Here is a 17491-nt window from a genome sequence, read left to right as displayed (position 1 = left end):
GCCTGGTTTCTGGTGAGGTTCATGTCACAGGCAGGTTCATTTGAAATGAAAGGTTTTTTTTGTTTTTTTTGTATGCAGGTAACTGAACTACAATGCTAGAGATGAAACGTGGCTGCAACTTCCTGGTCTCTCATGACTTCCTGTGAGGCAGTTCAAACTTCCTCCAATCAGACTCCGCTGCAATCAGACTACGAACTGCATAGGTATACGAGGATGCAGCAGCTGAACCAGAAGCGTTGTATTTGGAAGATTTGCATATACTGAATTAATTTTTATTTTTTAAAAAAAGGATTCTCAGAGCAAACAAAGGCTCATTGTTAATAAACTTCTGCAAAGACAAAGCCTGGAAAGCCAAAACTGACTACAAAAAAAAAAAAAAAAACTTCCAGGAAAGCGGTTCATGCAAATGAGACCCTTCGTTACTGACCCTTTCAGGTTTATTGTTTTAGTGCTTTGAGGCGCAAAAAAAGGTGGTTGCAGTTCTATGCTAAACCACAAGATGGCAGCATTGTGCAAAGGCTCACACGAAACACACTCAAGAATAAGAACCGGTACCTCCTGCATCAAAGAAAGCTCAGAGCAAGCCCGTTTTATAAAACACATCCTGCAGTAGTTTACTTCATGTGAACACACGCACAATATATATATATGTGTGAGTGTGACTTAGTGGTTAGAGCAGAGGGACAGGGAGGAGGGAGGCAGTACAGTGGTTAGCACTGAAAAACTTAAGAAAGAAAAAAAGGAAAAGCGATTCAGAAGAAGGATAAAGTTCTAGGTTTTAAAGAGGCGACATATTACAATTACACAGATAATCAAGAAAGCCTCTCTCTCTCTCTCTCTCTCTCTCTCTCTCTCTCTCTCTCTCTCATCTCTCTCTCTCTCCTCTCTCTCTCTCTCTCTCTCTCTCTCTCTCTCTCTCTCTCTCTTCTCTCTCTCTCATCCCTCCCTCGGGGGCTGCAAAACACAGCGTGGCGTTTCCGAATCTGGGTGGTCCGCGCAGGATTAGTGCAAGGCTCGGCTTTCCGAAAAAAGGGGAAAAAAATGAGACACAGAACGAAAGAAAGAAAAAAGAAAGAAAACGCTAGAGAGAACCAACATCTGGCTGCCAGATGTGAACTGCGCAGTTTGTCAAAAAAAAAAAAAGAATGTTCAATGTCATACAATAAACTTAAACATAAACAGACAGAGCACACGAGGACTGAGTTATTTTTACTGGATCTCGTCGTTATTCAAACACACATAATTTTTGGCCAATTTACCTCGATGGAAAATCCACTGCTGCAGAAAGTGGTGTTTTGTGTCAATCGGGAGCTGGGGGGCGCTGTTTCATTCTCTCAGCGGAGGTCGTGCAGTTCCGCAGTATGGTGTTAGGGGGCGCTGTTGTGCAGGAGGTAAACTGCCTTCTGGGTTGGTTCTAAGAGTCGCTGTTGCATGCGATTCCTGTGCAATGTGGACATAAAATGAAACAGAAGCTGCAATTTGAATAACATTCACAGCCTCCCCTCTTCCCTCTCCTTCGCTGTGTTGCTTGCAATCGTGCCGTGTGGTTCTGGGTTCAGTTCCTCCAGTACTGAGTTATCATGCTGCTCGGAGCTTGTCTGCAGAATCCTAGGTGCCAGGACTGACCAGCCTTCCGCGTTCCATTCCAAATCACGTGACAATCTCTCTGTCGTCATGTAAAGTGGGAGGGGCTGGAAGAGCTGAAAAGCCACGCTGATTGGAATAGAATTAGGAAGGCGGCACTTAGGACTCTGCAGACAAGATGAAAGCTCGATAAGGGAGCAGCAGAACCAAAAATAAAATAAGGAATCCTTTTTATTCAAGAATAGGGCTTCCAGATTTGAAAAGGTTACTGCGCTACTTTATAAACTCTGGGTGGGAGTAAATAGTCAGGCGAATGACCTTCAGCTCACCTTGCTGTCTTGCTGAACAGAAACCGTTCCCCGGATTATTTATGAATCCTTGCTTTCCAGTGACACCGCCCCACTAAAGTTTTATGAACCGAAAAAAAAAAAGTGACGGATTTTCTTTCCATTCACTCTCCTCCACCCACGCGGATTCCATGAAAACGCCAAACCAGACATTTCAAACCATTAAAAATAGATATATATACATCCACGTTCAGTTGTAATGCCTCTTGTAAGATTACAGCGTGCCTGGAATTTGAGAGAACTGTATTTTCGTACATTGGTCTTATTTTCGATTTTTTTTTTCAGCTCTTGTGCCGCAAGTCCATTATCAACATTAGAGATTCAACTGCGCAGTAAATTAATGACAGTAGGGGGCGCTGTGGTCCTGCAGCAGGCAGTGATCCAACACACACTCCTCGCTTGCAGCTATGTTAACACTAAGTTTCAGTGCAGCTGTGCAAGCGGATTCCGAGCTCAGTGCTAACATGTGAAGTGTTGCATGCACAGATCGCCTCCACTACATCCCCGCCACTTCTTATTTAAAACTTCATTATAGCGCGACTTCTCTCGCTGCTGTTTCGCGCGGTGTATCATTTCGTCGGTTTGCTTGAATGGAGATGAAGTCAGAATAGAAAAGCCAATGTCTGATTCCTTCCTTTTTGCCAGGGACGGTTAACCTGCAATCTTTCTTTCTTTCTTTCTTTCTTTCTTTCTTTCTTTCTTTCTGGCTCTCAAGAAACACAAACAGTGACCGGCAGCCGTAAGAACATAAGAACATAAAAAGAAAGGTTACAACCGAGAGGAGGCCCCATTCGGCCCATCTTGCTCGTTTGGTTGTTAGTAGCTTATTGATCCCAGAATCTCATCAAGCAGCTTCTTGAAGGATCCCTGGTTACATGGTAATAAGACTCCCATTGCATAACAGATCGATCCATTCCTGCTTTCACCAGGAGTTTAGTAAGACACGTCCGAGCTTGTTCCCTACACACACTGTGGCTGATCAAGCTCGTAGTAAAACCTGGAATGGGTGAAACTGCTATGCAATAGGAGTCTTGTATCCGTTCCCGCCGTGTCCCGGTGCTTTAGTTATAGTTGCTTGCTATAGAAATATGTAACTCGGGCTAGATGAGACAAAACGTCATTAGGGTAATAAGAACCAGCGCCATCTACTGTCATAAAAGGTTACCGGAAGCGGTTTCCTTTTTAACGGGTATTGAAAAAATAGGAGTTAAAAGACACGATGAAGCGCAATATACCCTGCAGTCTCACACACACACACACATAGAGTGAAACAATATGAATGGGATGGAAGCACGCACACGCCACGCACGCACGCACGCACACAGTAAAGCCACTATCAGGCCCAGCAGAGCGAAAAATGGGGGACAGAATTTAAAAAAAACATCTAGCAGGGAGGAGGGAGATGAAGCAATGTCATGTGTGGTCTGTCTTTTATACCCCAAAGCAGTTCCGTTTTATGAAAGAAAACATTAAAAACACATACATTTTTTGGATCACACGCCTGAGGTTTTTTTTTGTGTGTGTGTGTGTGTGTGTGTGTGTGTTGCGTTTTCCTTTTTGCATTGCTTCAGAGGAGCTGTAGTAATGGCCTAAGTTATAGTTTCATTATTATATAGTTTGAATAAAAAGATCAGACACAATTAAAATACTTTTCTAGCTGGGTGTCATTCGTGGTAGTTGGAGGCTGTGTGGTCCAGTGGTTAAAGAAAAGGGCTTGTAACCAGGAGGTCCCCGGTTCAAATCCCACCTCAGCCACTGACTCACTGTGTGACCCTGAGCAAGTCACTTCACCTCCTTGTGCTCCGTCTTTCGGGTGAGACGTAGTTGTAAGTGACTCTGCAGCTGATGCATAATTCACACACCCTAGTCTCTGTAAGTCGCCTTGGGTAAAGGCGTCTGCTAAATAAACAAAATATGTCTTCTTGAGACTATTTTTTTTGCGATGTCATTGTGTAGTTTCTTTGATTACATGAAGTTAAAATAAACTATCTAAATTATGTTCATAGGCCTATAGTTTATTTTTATTGTCTGGATCCTACAATTCTAGGTGACGCAAAACCTGTGGCCAGTTACCGAGGCCTTGCCTTTAAGAACAGGGATTTCTGTTCTGTGTCTAGTCATGACAAGTTGTTCAAGCGATACAGTGCTTTCCGCCCGGTGTCTTTAGTTTCATTGACTCTCACCCCCGATAACACAGACCCCACTGTGCCGCGTAATAAGATTATGTGTGTGGTTTGGAAGTTAGGGAAGTCTTAGATACCAGATTATTGTAGACGCAAACGGGATTTCAATTTTGTTTATCTCTAATACAGACTTTTTTTTTTACTTTCTAGACTTAGAGGACAGCTCTAAATGAAGGTCGGAGCGTTGGCTCCCTCGCCCTGAGTTTTATGCGCTCAGCCGCAGTGACTGATGCGCAGCGCGTAAGAAAGCTATTAGAGACAGGAGGCGAGGCTCAAGTTTCATAAAATACATCTGGGTGGCCTGATTTACAGCAAGACCTCCGAAAAATACTTTTTAGTATCTGTGTTGCGGTGATGAAGGGAGGGGGTGGGAGGGGAGTTTGTGGGCCTGATCCAAGAGGCTGTGGTTTTATTTTGTGTCGCCTTAAAAAAAAAACACTAATAGTTTGAAAACGAATTGGTCTCTCCGCCCCAAAACGACACGGGGTGAATAAAGATGTTTAGTTGATTTATTAAGTTACGGATACATTCTTAAACAGTCTGGTCCTGTATTGAACCTGCGCCCATCATCGAGCAGGGATGTTCAAAATCTTCCGTGCGCAGATTCCCAACCTTTCCGGAAAATTCCGAACCTTCGGAAACCAAACAATTATACATTTGTAATTAACAAAAGGTAACGTTGTAGGCCTGGCGTTATATCTTGCATTTCACCTGGAATCTGATTAGAGATTCGATTTACTGTGCTCAGGCATCGAATATTAAGATGCTCAGTTGTAAAGCAGTGGTCAAAAAGTTTTGCATCACCCTATAGAATGAACTGATCTTGCTTAAGAGTCGGACGAAATATATATATATATATATATATATATATATATATTTATATATATATATATATATATATATTCACAGCAGACAAAGAGAGCATTGAGTGTGACCCCCCAGTCCCTCCCTCACACTCACACACACACACACTGGGAGTCTGGTATGCAGTTCAGGTGCGGAAACATGATGTTTCAAATTAGTAGATTATAAATCAGTCTTCTGCTTTGTTTTTGTTTTTTTTGTTTTTTTTTTACAAAGATTCCACCAGTTCAAAAACCACAGCTTCATATCCGAGAACGAACCCAATCACACACACATGGAATGATGACAGCTAGCTCTCTCTCTCTCTCTCTCTCTCTCTCTCTCTCTCTCTCTCTCTCTCTCTCTCTCTCTCTCTCTCTCTCTCTCTCTCTCTCTCTCTCTCTCTCTCTCTCTCTCTCTCTCTCTCTCAATAAATAAATAAATAGACTGCACCCAGCTACCTCCAGACCCTCATCTCTCCCTACACCCCCACTTGACCTCTCCGCTCCTCCTGCACTAGAAGACTAGCTCTACCTCCGCTACGCTCCCCTGCCTCCAGAGCCCGCTCCTTCTCCACCCTTGCTCCACAGTGGTGGAATGACCTTCCTACAGATGTCAGGACTGCCCAGTCCCTGACCACATTCCGGCGCCTCCTTAAGACTCACCTCTTCAAACAGCACCTGTAGAACTCCTCTGTTTGTATCCTGGGACACTATCACCCTTCATTTAAATGTGCTTTATTTTGCTCTTATCTGCCCCCTATTTTACTGCATTTAATCCTGTACTTCAGAATACTGTAATCTGCCAAGTGTTTAACCTGTAGTACTTTGTATTTAATCATATCCTGATGTAACTATCACTATTTAATCATATCCTGATGTAACTATCACTATTATCTGCTGTATTATTGAATTGTGGTTTGTCACACTTGTACTTTGCTTGAACAAAAGTTATTGTATTACTTGTATTGTAACACTTGAAATGTATTTGCTTACGATTGTAAGTCGCCCTGGATAAGGGCGTCTGCTAAGAAATAAATAGTAATAATAATAATAATAAATACAGTCGTGATTTCTTTCAGTTTATAAATCCCATGCACTATATATATAAAAAAGTGGCTAAATAGTTCAATCACTCTATTGTTAAAATAATATGCTGAGATATAAGTGTACTTAACAGAGGAGCCTATCTCACTGTGTCGCAGTCCTCTGCAGCCATCATCTTCCCATATCAGTCTCTATATCTAAAGCTTGGTTTCAGGGCGGGAGGTTTCAGGCCACTGCACGGCGCACCAGCGGCCGGTATTTCATAACGTAATCTGGGTAACAGTGATCCACATTTTTATAATCCTATATTTTGTGATTCCTTTTTTTATAATAATAATTTCTTAATCGTAATTATTTTTTTTTATTTCAGATCAAATTAATCCAGCAGCTACATTTTGTGATCAAAACGATCCAGATAAAAGTAATATAGGGTTACAAAATCCGGATCACTTTGATCCAGATTACAAGTTTTGAAACACCGGCCCGAGGGCCTTCAGAATTGGGGTTTGATGCAGCAAAGTTGCCTCAAACCAGATCTCCCGGTCTCCCGGAACCAGGTTTCAAACCGCTGTTCCCGAAAAAATGGCTTCGTGTTCCCTCAGCTTTGGTATACAGTAGAAGCATATTTCATGAAAAAGACACGGCTCCTAATTATAGTTACAAACCTGCATCCACTGCATTATAAAGATATAGATACACCAACTAATAAACTCCTGCCTCCCCTTCTCCTCCCTCTTGTCAAACTGCTGAGAGGCCCCGCGTTTGTCTCCAGCACTCATCTCTTTACGAGCCCGGAAAGCGTAATTTACGGGCTGAGAGGCTTCATCGTGCATTATACACTGATGTTGATGCAATATATTTTTTAAAAGGAGACCTTTATTTGCTCCCTGTTTTTTTTATGAGTCTTATTTCTCTGAAGGGGGAAAACATAAATAAACCACGAGGAAAAAAAAAAACACACGCAGAACATGAGTGCTCTATGAATCCCTGGGGATGCTGAGCGGTGAACGCAACAGGCTGTCTCAGTATCCGAGAATTAAATAAATCGAGAACCGGCGAGGAATCGTTTCTGGGTCAAGAAGAGTCAGGTCCTCGGCGACCTGCAGACGCTTCCGAAGTTCAGCGGGGCCAGAGGCGTAATATTTTGCTGCACCCAAGTTACACCGAATGAATTAACCTTCTGAAGGGGAAAAGGAACTAAGATGATATATTCGTTCTGTGAAACACGTTTTTATTTATTTATTTATTTAATGTATTATTATTATTATTATTATTATTATTATTATTATTATAAGAACATAAGAAAGTTTACAAACGAGAGGAGGCCATTCAGCCCATCTTGCTTGTTTGGTTGTTAGTAGCTTATTGATCCCAGAATCTCATCAAGCAGCTTCTTGAAGGATCCCAGGGTGTCAGCTTCAACAACATTACTGGGGAGTTGGTTCCAGACCCTCACAATTCTCTGTGTTTTTTTTATTATTATTATTATTATTATTATTATTATTATTATTATTATTATTATCATACAATGTATTTAGGCTACTGTATGCATTTCAAATTGCAAACAGAGCACGCTATAACCCCGCAAACAAAGCAGCAAAGTATTATGCACTAGATGTGTTTTTGATGTATTTTTTTTTGTTTGTTTTTTATAGTATTCCAAAATCGAATGCGGTGTGTTGTGTTGGGCCTACCTTTTCTGTCCTGGTCTTTTGTGCTTTTTGTCTATTCTTTTTTTAAAAAATATATATTTAAATATTTTGATTTATGTTGCTAGGCGCACGCCTGCATTACGCGACACCTCGCGCGAACCTGTGACGTTGCGTTAAGACTGTGTTAATTAAACTGAGGGCTTGCAGCTGACACAGCCTGCGCTAAACACTCACTCGCTTTGCCAATTACAGCAAGCAAGCCGCCAGCAAGGATACAGCACTGCATCTAAAAACAGACTAACCCGAGTTCATATTAGCTTAAAACCTTGAATCTATCCCGAGCACAGATACCATTAAAATCCTTACCTCTAATAGTCATTTCATTAACATCGTCATCGCTGGTCCTTCCTTTTGTTGACAATCTTTGGGGTTTTCGAGGGGGGGGGGGGGGGGGTGTATAGAGAACAGCCCTGGGACGAGTTGAAGAATTGCAGTTAACCGTTTAAAACTAAATGCGTTGAAACCTGTCTATTATTACATTCTTAATTGTGTTGAAATCAGCCGGGCTATATGCGTTTCATCTTTATCAACACCAGATCGAGAATACTTTCTCTCTCTCTCTCTGCCCATCTGCCTGCCCGCCTGCCCCAGTTAGCCCTGCGACCTGTCATAACTCGATCTCTCCCCACCGAAGGCGGATGTTACCTAACGAGTGTCCAATACGAAGGACGCTAGAGAGAGGCTGCTTTTAAAATCTCTGAATCGCGTGAACACGAAGGCTGTGAATATATTATACAGTCAGGAAAATATTGGAGCCTGGTGACTTCATTTATAAATAGCAGTTCCAAAAAGACATGGTGAATGCAGGTGATCTTTAGACTTGGGTTCAATGCGTCCAATTGGAGATTGGATTGTAGACTGTAGATGGAACCTGCCCCAGTTTGATACTGGGAAAGAGGCGAGATTGAGTTGTACACACTGGTTTAGGGTGAAGATGGCAATGTAGCATATCTATTGGAAATGTGCATGATAATTCAGGAAAATTTAAATAATTAAACGCTACACAACTCAAAGAAGCGTCTGCTACCACGCTGCCTTATCCCTCTTTGTGCAGTCTGTCAGTTTGCTGTCCAGTGGTCTAGCTTCATTCAGATCATGTGACCTATACCGAATAGGAAGTGACTAGGAATCAGGAAGCAACGATATAACGTTTTTGATAGCGCTGTATTAGAAAAAAAAAATCTAATTTAAGTCGTTAAAAAATATATATTTATGGAAACAGCGTCTTGCAAGACGTTCGGTTTTCAGCATTAATTCTGTTTTAAATGGTGCTCTTATTTTGTTACATTGCCTTAAACCAGGACCGTTTTTGTTCTCTCTGTTGGTTCCATGTAAATTAGAGCACATCTTGTATGAATTTCAGTTCTGCTGCAGCGGCCAGAAGCCACAATTACCCGCCTCTCACTGCTGAGCATAGAAGCAATTTGGATTTGCTCTTTAAAACAGTCAACGTCCATAGAGCCGGGGACCACCAAAGCAGCACACGTAATGCAGAGCTGCAGCAGCCGGGTGGCTCGCTGCATCACTGGCGGCGGGTTCAATAGGCTGCTCGTACATTGCTGGTTCAGCTACTGTCATCATCATTCATACAAACATGAAGCATCACAATTAGAATGTGCTGAGTGGAGCTGAGAAAGAGAAAGAGAGGCTCTTATACTCTCTAAACAGCCTCCCTCTGCTGTGTGCTGGTGGAGCAGAGAAAGAGAGGCTCTTATACTCTCTGAACAGCCTCCCTCTGCTCTGTGCTGAGTGGAGCAGAGAAAGAGAAAGGGAGGCTCTTATACTCTCTGAACAGCCTCCCTCTGCTCTGTGCTGGCGGAGCAGAGTAAGAGAAAGAGAGGCTCTTATACTCTCTGAACAGCCTCCCTCTGCTCTGTGCTGGTGGAGCAGAGGAAGAGAAAGAGAGGCTCTTATACTCTCTAAACAGCCTCCTTCTGCTCTGTGCTGGTGGAGCAAAGAAAGAGAAAGGGAAGGCTCTTAAACTCTCTGAACAGCCTCCCTCTGCTCTGTACTGAGTGGAGCAGAGAAAGAGAAAGGGAGGCTCTTATACTTTCTGAACAGCCTCCCTCTGCTCTGTGCTGGTGGAGCAGAGAAAGAGAGGCTCTTATACTCTCTGAACAGCCTCCCTCTGCTCTGTTCTGGTGGAGCAGAGAAAGAGAAAGGGAGGCTCTTATACTCTCTGAACAGCCTCCCTCTGCTCTGTGCTGAGTGGAGCTGAGAAAGAGAAAGGGAGGCTCTTATACTTTCTGAACAGCCTCCCTCTGCTCTGTACTGGTGGAGCAGAGAAAGAGAAATGAGGCTCTTATATTCTCTGAACAGCCTCCCTCTGCTCTGTGCTGGTGGAGCAGAGAAAGAGAAAGGGAGGCTCTTATACTCTCCGAGCAGCCTCGTATTTTGGAGAGCTTGCTGAAGAGATTGTGGAGCAACAGAACTCAGAGCTGCTCTGAAAAGATTGCAAACTTCCCAGAAGATTGACGGAAAGGTAGAACAGAACCCATTAATCTGGAATTTTAAACGCCTTGAGTAAAAGTTACACTTGATTGATACCGTTGTGTTTTTCTTTTTCTTTGTAAGAGTCGATGTTTTTCAGTTGCGGTCGGATTTCTTTCTTTCTTATTTATTTATTTATTTGCCCTTTTGAGAGAAACTCTGTCTCAGCCCGCACTGTCGGTAGAAAGAAGACAGGAATGTTTTAATATCCCGGGTTGATTGGAAACACATTGTCTTCGCACTTGGGCAGATAGAGAGAAGGGCGGACCCCCGCGTCTGTGCCGGGAGGCTGGGTGACGGGTGACAAGATGAATGCATTGGGATGGTTATTAAAATATCTTGGAAGACCCGCCCGTGTCGTTGAGATTGAGAGACTGGGTCGGGTTTCGCGTGGGTGGCACACTTAATCAGATTGCTGTAAAAAAAAGTTATAAGTGAAGAGATATGGGGGAGCGGTCGTGTGCAGAATTCGGAGGTGTCCTGTGGTTTACCCGCTATTTAAGCGCTGGGTGAAGGGCTAAATAGCGCGTAAACCAAGTGAGGATAGGGCCCTTAATTGGACTGCTATTTTCCAATGCTAATGAGTTGCTGGACCGGGTGTGTATATAATTCAAATCACCCGTAAATGATTAATGAACATACAAGTCTGGAAGCAAACCATCACACAGCAACTGCACGCCAATAAAAAACGCTCGCTCACTATAGACGCTAGACGTGAAAAATCTGTTGAAATAAAGGAAGGGTGAGACCTCTGTGTCAGTCCAAAGTATTTTTCCAAGCATCGCGTTTATTGAATTGCCATGTTGTAACTATATAGAGGACTCTGAAGGCAAACGAACCAATACGGTAATAAGTTTAATTTTTTTGTATATAACGTCAAACCAATCGGGTGCTGTACAATGTTAAACGCGTCAGGGGAAAAAAACCCTCTCGTTATAAATCATGGGTCTAGCTCGTTGGCTCTGTCCTTGCCGTAATCCTAGGAAACGTCAGGGTTTAATTACCCCCGAGCTTCTACATAAACACACACGGCTCGCTTTGTTTTATCAGCTGCGGGGCTCGGTTTATCCCTGTTTCCATTTGATCCACGCTCACCCGGGAATCAGCGCATGTTTACACACCACCACGCAGCCGAGCTGCGTGCAAGCTAGCCCTGGTAAAAACATGTTTCAATACGCGTCCCGTGTAAATCGCGCCTATGATTCTAGCACAGTAAAGGAAATGGATGAAATCAGGTCTGGTTGTTGACATCGAGTAAATAAGGTTCCTTATTTCAATGTGAGCAGCAAGAAACTCATTTCTCTAAGTTTACGCCCTGCCGAACTGGGCATTACCTTTGAGATATGCGCATGCGTCAGCGTTTCATCCCAACGCATTCACCGCCATGTGAACTTTCGGCATTATAAATGGAATGGACTTTTTAGACCTCAAAACACTATAAAGACACCAAACACACAAAACAGATCAAGTGAAAATGAAATTAAAACACCCTTGTTACTTTTCGTTGATATATTTGAGTCGCTCCTCCAGGTATCAGGCTAGTGCTCTACTGTGCCTGGTTACAGGGGATAGGAGTTTGTAACGGAGGCTTGCCACCACTGATGAAAAAAAAACTCTCTGGACCCCTCCAATTAAAACCCGTGCTCAGATCACGTGGTCTGATACTACTGTGGTTATTATTATTATTATTATTATTATTATTATTATTATTATTATTATTATTATTATTATTTATTTCTTAGCAGACGCCCTTATCCAGGTAGCAGATAGAAGTTTACAAAGGAGACTTGTCTTCATTGAGGAGTCAAAATATAGAAAATGTTTTATTGAACATTATTATATTATAATGCTGCACAACAAATATATATATATATATATATACTGTGTACTGTACTGTGTGTGTGCACATGAGGCCTGTCGTATGTGAAATCGCATCCGTCGCCATGGCGACCAGTTTGTACCCTACTGAGGCTGGTTACCAGAGAGGTGGCTGGTGGTGTGACTCGACTACGAGGTGGAGGGTGGGGCTGGGATACAAAGAGACAATTAGAAAAATCAAAGAGAAAACATGGGTCATATTTTCCATGCTTCCCCGTCTGCTTGTTTCCTATGATTATAATGCTGCACAACAAATATATAATATATATATATATATATATATATATATATATATATATATATATATATATATATATATATATAAACACATATACAGAGAGAGAGGAGAGAGAGAGAGAGAGAGAGAGAGAGAGAGAGAGAGAGAGAGAGAGAGAGAGAGAATAAATGCAATGTAGATTATGTTGAAAAAAAGGTAAGCAAAGTGCAGGGCTGAGGAATGGCTTTTGTCCGAAACGTACTGAAATAAATTATTTTTAAACTAATATACATAATTGTAGCGCTTTTATTTGAAGATGTTAACGTACATAACTGTGAAAGTGTGTATCTCAAGGCGTGTAATTAAAGGCTTGAATACAATTAATCCAACATAATGCGATTAGATAGATAGATGGGAATGTGTCCTCAAAGTTAGATTCGAAACTCTATAACGGTTTCCAGACGTTTTTACCATGGTGTGCAAACGAGGGGAAATTAAAATCAGGTGGCATTTTTCTTAGACCGAGTTCGTATTTTGTTTCTTTGCAAAACTTCAAGCGTGGGTGGTTTGGGTTATCGTCGCAGCTGGCACTGTAGTCCATTACCTCATAGCGTTTGTGCAGATGCATTTCCCAAACCGTTTTTTTTTTTGGAGGGTGTGGGTATAGAATACAGTCCCGTTGACAGAACCGGTTTCTATAAAGAGACTCGCCCAGTGGATCCTTTATCTCCTTATGGTTTGATAAAGAGTTCTTCCAGATTTACAGTAACACGTTTATCATTTCATCACGTATATGACGTTTCGGGCAAAAGCCCTTCCACAGCGGTTTAAAAAGTAAACACGGTGCAGAACAGCTGAAGAAGGGATTTTGCCCGAAACGTCCAGAAAATAAAAGATTTTTTAATCTTTTAAACTTTTTGTGTACATTTAAAAAAAACTTATTTCATATGCCTTCAATTTTGTACACTGCATATATATATATATATATATATATATATATATATATATATATATATATATATATATATATATATATATATGTATATATATATATATATATATATATATATATATAATTTGTATTTTTATAATAATAATAATAAAAATATTTATATTTAAGGATATCCATGCTACAATGCAGTGATACATTGAGTTATATATATATATATATATAGTTTATAACAGCTTGTTACGCACTGCCTTTTCCATCTCGCTTCCTGATAGATTTTTTGTTATCAATTATTGACATTTTTATGTACTTACATGACCTTTTATTTTTAGATTTTTCACCTTTTTGAGTTGCGGCCCTATCACATGTCTAGTTTGCCTATGCGTTAATCCGGTAAAGATATATCATATATATATATATATATATATATGGGAATGTAAATAAACTGGACTGGTAACGATGTCTGCTTTCCAAAACTAAACAGAATGCTCACTTTCTCAATCTCTGGAAGAAGCTTAAAACGGAACGTGATCTTGGGAAACGTTTGTTTACACGCAAAGCTAACTGGCAATGCAAGAAACAGCCTTAGAAGCTGTTCAATGAACCTGCTAGGTTATTATTATTATTATTATTATTATTATTATTATTATTATTATTTTTACCATCTACCTTTTGTTTTCTCTTAGGAAATGGAAACTGGTGTTAACTTTTGGTGAATGTGGTCCACAGCGCCTGCTTTGCACCGGGGTCTGTTAATGATCATTTTCATCGCGTTACAGAATCTGGTCCATATTAAAAACAAATATATTTGAAGTGTGCTGCAAATGAATTCGATTAGGCGTTCATGGATGCACCCGATCCGTCAAAGATTTACGCACGCTGCTGTTATCCATCATTCACACCCACACACACACACACACACACATTATATATATATATATATATATAAGAAGCGTATTATACGCTTCTTTTCCCAAAACTTTTAACTGCCAAGTTCATTTAAAGACTGCAAGTTCGTTTTGAAAACTGAAATAAAGCCATGATGTTCTTAAAAACTTTTATCGACATCTGAAGAAAAGTTTCATAAATACTGATACCAAACGTTATGTAATGTGTCCCATCAAAATCGTTTGTTTTATAGCCAATATGCATAGCCTCCCTTGAGAATTATCTTGAGAAAGATATGTACAACATATCGAAACGTTGGGCAGCTGGCTCTTTGAGCTAAATATATATATATATATATATATATATATATATATATATATATATATATATATATATATATATATATATATATATATATATATAAACAAAAGATTCGTACTGAACCAGTTAGTTACACGGAGTTCAATGCCTATAATGGTATAATACCCACCGCTCCAAATCGAGCTGTTTGAGATATAATTATTAGATAATTCGTATTTGGTGCCACTAACATGGTTACAAATACAAATCTAAATTCGAACCGCCTCATTAAAATCAAACATCTCATTTGAAATAAATAAATAAAAATTGGCAAGAAAATAATATTATTTAAAAAAAAAACACCGTAAAACCTGCTTATTTGTATACTAAACGAGTCCTGGTATAGCGGCCTCAGGCTGTGAGAGACAGGTGGTCTGTGGATAGCATACAGGTGACTTATCATTGAAATGTATTGTAATAGTAACAATTGCAAACGATAGTTTCAGTGAAGCCGCCCGTGGGTTGTCCTAATGAATATATGAAGGGATTCAGGCCGGGGGGAGGGGGGGCTCCTTTACTGGGTATTCTCGAACCTTTAAGTTACCCGACTGACGTCACAAGTGGTGCTGGGTCCATTTAATGCAGGTGTGCTCACCAGCCGCCGGCGCAGCCTGGTGTACGGGAGAGTATTCTTCGGTAAAGAGAGCGGTGACGATGGAACTTCAGGGAGGTGTTCAACATAGGACCGACGCTATATCCCTAAATGAAATGCCTGTAGATGGAGATAAGCTTACAGTAGATATGCAAAATCTATGGGACAACTGCAGACTTGAAAAAAAAAAAAAAAAAAAAAACAACAGCTTTGGAAGTGCTTTGGAACCTCTTGGAATTAACATTCTAATCTGAAGTCATCACGTGATCACCCTCCGGAATTTTTCTTTTGAAAGACAGCTGTTGATTTATATTTTTTGCATCAATTACACCGTGTAACATATATATATATATATATATATATATATATATATATATTTTGGTTCCTGGGTAGTAAGTGTTATTTCCTAATTGCTTATGCCTCAAAAGTATAGAAAATGGCTATTATTCCCCACAAACTTTGCTTTTGTGACCAGGACAGTGATATTTTGAAATTTACCTATTTCCAATGAGAAAACGGGCGAATTTGTGTCTTTTCGTTCACATAAAGTCAGAAAAAAACAACATATGAATCCAAATTAACATGTATTTATACTAAAGTAATACAAAAATGACTACAAAAGATTTAGAAGTGAGTAGTTTTTCGAGATTTACGATTATACTGTAAATCACTTTCACAAATCAGCGCCCAAATGTAGTCTCCCATCATGTTCTCGTTATACTGTCCTTGGTAGCGGCGTTCAAAGTCCAGTATATCCTGGTGGAAGCGCTCGCCTTGCTCCTCCGAGTACGCTCCCATGTTCTCCTTGAATTTATCAAGATGAGCATCAAGGATATGGACTTTGAGGGACATCCTACAGCCCATTGTGCCGTAGTTCTTCACCAGAGTCTCAACCAGCTCCACATAGTTTTCGGCCTTGTGATTGCCCAGGAAGCCCCGAACCACTGCGACAAAGCTGTTCCAAGCCGCTTTCTCCTTACTAGTGAGCTTCTTGGGGAATTCATTGCACTCCAGGATCTTCTTTATCTGTGGTCCGACAAAGACAACGGCTTTGACCTTTGCCTCAGACAGCTTAGGGAAGAAGTCTTGAAGGTACTTGAAGGCTGCCGACTCCTTATCTAGAGCTCTGACAAATTGTTTCATAAGGCCCAATTTGATGTGCAGTGGTGGCATCAGCACCTTCCGGGGGTCCCAGCCGTACTCATCATACTTCAAGGCGTCCAGCAAGGTCTTGATGCTGTTGTAATCCTCTTTGAGGTGCACCGAGTGAGCCAGGGGAAGAGACGGGTACTTGTTACCATTATGGAGCAGCACGGCTTTGAGGCTCCTGGATGAGCTGTCAATGAAGGACAGTATAACGAGAACATGATGGGAGACTACATTTGGGGGCTGATTCGTGAAAGTGATTTACAGTATAATCGTAAATCTCGAAAAACGACTCACATTTTTGTATATACCTTTTTCTTTGATAGATAGATAGATAGATAGATAGATAGATAGATAGATAGATAGATAGATAGATAGATAGATAGATAGATTTTTTTAAAAATCTATAAATCTCCCACAGGACCAAGAGCTAAACATTGCCAAGACACCTTCTGCAATTTAAACAGCACAGGGCGTTGCTGCATCTGCAAAGACTTGGGATTTATAAGGCTTACAAATCTTGTATCGGATTCAAATAAACATCTTTGCAATAGATTATTTCCATTATAAAATCAGACCCACGTTTGTTTTCTTTCTTCCTTTTGAAGTAAAGAAAATATATACTACTAGTCATTTAGTTGGCTTGCCAACTAACTTACAGCGGCGTTTATTTTCTGTCTCGGTTTTGTTTATTAGCTCAATCAAAGTCTTCAAAGTGACGGAAATTAAGTGAAACCAAACTGAAACCAAAAAAAAAAATTAAAAGAAAAAATCTTGGTGTTTATAAGACGTTTCAACGCTGCAGGCGCTCCTGCTGCGTACGTCGGAGCTGTCAACTCACTCGTCGTATTTCTCCTCAGCGTTTCACATTACTAAAGGGGAATAACACTATCCAGCTGCACAAGGGAAACACTTAACAGACCATTTCAATATTCCTTGATAAAAGAACTCGTTTACGCATTTTAATAAGAGGTTGAAAAGGAGGTCCCGTTGGAAGTGATTCTGCAGCAGCAGTTGCTGATGCATATTCACCTCCTAGTGTCTCTGTGGCTCTGGATAAAAGCGTCTGCTGAATGACTAATTAAATACATATAGGCTGGGTATAGCGGAAATTATTTTAGAATATATATATATATATATATATATATATATATATATATATATATATATATATATATATATAGCGTCATTTTATTTTGTATTGGCGCTCCTTTATCAAAAGCATATACATTCCACGCGTTATTTAGACAACAAAA

This window comes from Acipenser ruthenus, chromosome 36 (genome assembly GCF_902713425.1).
Source record: "Acipenser ruthenus chromosome 36, fAciRut3.2 maternal haplotype, whole genome shotgun sequence".
Taxonomy (NCBI): domain Eukaryota; kingdom Metazoa; phylum Chordata; class Actinopteri; order Acipenseriformes; family Acipenseridae; genus Acipenser; species Acipenser ruthenus.
The sequence above is the reverse complement of the archived record's forward strand: the minus strand, read 5'-3'. Positions refer to the sequence as shown.